A 3778-nucleotide genomic window follows, 5' to 3' on the forward strand; every position below is an offset into this window, starting at 1 on the left:
AAGTTATATTTTTTTTTATTTATTCACAAGTTTATATTATGTTAATTTTATTAGATCAAAGCTATAATAATGATTTTTACTTGAATCAAAATATAATTATTTGTAAATGAGCTTACAAATATGTACATTAAAATAAGGACAAAAAGTGTAATTTTAGGGATAAAAACTAAAAGACAACCATAGACAAGGAACTAAAATGCAATTCATTAAATTAAACTGAGGCATAAAAATATGAAAATGTCCCTCACCTGAAGGGCAAATGATTTAATGGAACCTATTTTTTAACAATGTTAACTGTAAGGACCAGTTTAAGCTCCGAAACACGAAATTTGAACCATTAATGTATTTTAAGAATTGTAGGGATGAAAACCAAAAAGCAACCACAGAAAAAGGACCAAAACGTAATTCACTCTTTATTAAATTTTAAATTGAGTAAAGTTCAACTTTGGTCCATACCTTTGGAAATTTTCAACGAATATTGTCCCTAAACTTAATAAACTCAGTTTTGTTCCATTTCCAACAGTGTCCGTTAAATATTTCCATCAAGTCTAACTAAATGAAAGGTATTTTAATAATTTTACATATTTTTCTTAATTTTCTAATAAAATTAAAAACCATATTAAATTTTATATAGAGTATAATGTTATAACTTGTCAAAAGAATTATAACTCCTACCTCCTTGTTATCATATTGTCATCCCCCCATTCTAAGACCACCAATTAACTCCCCCGCCCACTTTGCTAATGATTCAGAGTGATGTTTGATTAACACTTTACTCTTAAAGCTTTACCATGTGGTTCAGAGTCTTCAATCGTTAAATGGTACAAAAAAACATTAGCCACTATGTTGTAACCACACACCTTTCGAACTAAAAACAAGAATCTGAACACCTCCATCCTCTTGGTTGCCTCTTGTTCTCATCACACACTTGTTCCTTAGTTGTGTGAATCTTTTATATTCATTTTTGTCAAATTTTGGTTTCTCATCTTTATGTGTTTAAATTGATTCACAACTTCTTAATTTTTGCTCAATAAAACACAACTTTTAAAACCAAAGAATTGAAGCCATTTTAGATCCAATAGCAACAACTTTTGAACTTGGTTTTTATTGTATGGTTTGTTGCCCTTTTGATCCATGGGGGTGGGGTTCTTTTCCTAGTCTGGTTTTGTTTTTGTGCTCTTGATGGTTCCTTGGTGATTTTTGTATCTTGGGTATTTTGGTCTACAACAAGCTTGTAGTACTTATTGATTTAGTTTACCTTCTTTGAGTCGGTGGTTATGGAGATTTTGGTCTACCTTCCTCCTAGGTTGCTTTAAATCGATTTGTTAGTATGTATTCTCTCGATGATTTTCTGGTGGTAGTCGTCCTTTGATGATCTTGTCTCCAACAAAGCTATTTGCAAAAATGTCACACGATTTTCCCGATCTAAATCAAGCAGGTTTTACATGTGGATTCTCCCTAATGGTGAAATGAGACTGATTTCCAATTGGAAATGATTCAACATTTTGTTCGTTTGGGTTTGATTGTGTCGTAGCTCTATAATTCGGATAAATAAATATTTTTTTCATTTATTTATTTATATGCAAGATCGGGACTTGCTCTGTGATAAACATTTTTTTGACTCCAAACAAGAACCTCAGGGCAGCCAATCCTAAGAAAAGAGGATCTCGTCAATGCGATATATTTTGACGATCCCCCTCATCTCTGATCATCTTAAATCCAGTAACGATCAAGGTTGAGAGATGAAAATGAAGAAGATGAAGATTGGTGGAAATATGAAGACAAAAAAGACGAATATGGGGAGGATTAAGATATCAGGGCTTTTCTCATATTGGAGTTGAGTCATCATTTCCTGCATCTCAGTTGGCGCTAGATGGTAAGGAGTACGGGAAATCGGTGTTGCGCCCAGAACGAGATCTATGTGAAACTCCACTTGACGTTCCGGTGGTAATCCGAGTAGGTCATCCGGAAAGACATCTACATATTCCCGAATCACTTTTACATCTTTCAACTTCTTCTTTTCTAACTTCACATCGAGTACATAAGCTAGGTATGAGAGACATCCTTTTAATAGGCACTTGTGGTCCCTCTTCTTCGTTCCCCATAAACTGTCTTCGTCTCCCCATTCGATGTTGGTAATCATATCATTTTCTTAGAGCACAAGATCTCAGCATGGTTCATGACTAACCAATCGATCCCTATAACAACGTCAAATCCCCCTATGGACATAGGCATTAAACTCACCAAAAATCATTTTCCGTCAATCTCTAACATGAAATTATCAAAACACTTGCGAACTAGGACTTGCTCACATTTGCTACTTTTATCACTAATGCATCATGTAGCGTGATAACGAGAATAACAAATTGCTTGGAGAAGAAAGTGGACACAAAAGAACAATTTGCACCCTAATTAAATAAAACACACGCATGCAAGGAGTTGACTAGAAACATACCTAATATCATGTCAACAGTCTCCTTTGCCTATTCGATCATCATTTAAAATGCTCGACTCAATGCTCTTGGTGGATTCTCCCTCTTAGGTGAGGTTCCACTTGAAACCCTACAGTTTCCTCCCACAAGCTTCAACCAATCTCTTTTGAGGTTCTCTAGTTTACGATACTCATAATAAACCAATCCCCGGATGGGGCAGTCCAGACTTATGTAGTCCTTCTTCCATACTTGAAACATTCATATGAGATCTGATTTGGTTTAGATTTGCATGGACCATGGTGTTTGCTTCTGCATGAGTGACACCATCTCACCGCTTGATGGGAGTCACTATTCTTGTTATTAGAAAAACTTTTAAGCTGCCTCACGGGTCCGGTTGACCCTTCCCATTTCCTTTTTTTCTCTCGCCACAACTCTCTCCTCTTTTTCTTGAGCGAGGTCATCTTCCATCAACCGTGCCTCTTCCATAGATTCTTGAAGGGTTGTCACTTTAGAGTTTCGTATGACGTTTTCATCTAGGCCAGTAACCCCTTCTGATATTCCTTGACCTCTGACTTTTCATCTGAAGCTATGTTAGGTCATTGACCAACATCTTTCTAAATTAAAACGTGGCGCTGACTGTTATGCTATAAGGAAATAAGTTACGCCTTCTCCATCAGCAATTTCTTTTGGCATAGTGGTAAGCGCTTAGATCCTAACATGTGGTATCAGAGCAGGTTACGAGTTCAAATCTCATGAGGTGCATAATAATGCCAAAGGCATGCTGTGCAACAATTGTCTTCTAGAAAAGGTCTTGTTAGGCTGGCAGATAATAGGGGGTTGTTAGGTCATTGACCAACATCTACTTAAATCGAAACGTGACGCTGCCTAATACGCTATGAAAAAAATAAGTTGTGTCTTTTTCATTTGCAATTGTTTTTGGCGTATTGGTAAGCACTTGGATCCTATAAGGCTAGATGCCCTACAAGGTCGAGTTTCTCCATGAATAAACTGGAATATTTTTCCATGGATTTATCTCCTTTCTTGAGATCCCGAAACTCATCCTCGATGCGGTCTAACGCTCTTTCATTACAGTACTTATCCATGACTTTCCCTTTAAATACTTACTACGTAAGAAGTGGGATTGTTGATCCTCTCTCTTAGTAATTTGATGATAATCCCTTTTCTCTTTCACGTTGTATTTGTGTTTCTGTATTTTCAGTTCCAGCGATCTTCACTGAGTATGTTCAGTGCTCGCTGAAGAACTTGCATTGTAAATCTATCAGAGACAGCAATACTTCAAGAAGACAACACTCACACCAAAGAACCTTCAGCAAACGTCGAAGACT

Source organism: Cynara cardunculus, assembly GCF_001531365.2.
Source record: "Cynara cardunculus var. scolymus isolate 2C chromosome LG 17, CcrdV1, whole genome shotgun sequence".
Classification (NCBI taxonomy): Eukaryota; Viridiplantae; Streptophyta; class Magnoliopsida; order Asterales; family Asteraceae; genus Cynara; species Cynara cardunculus.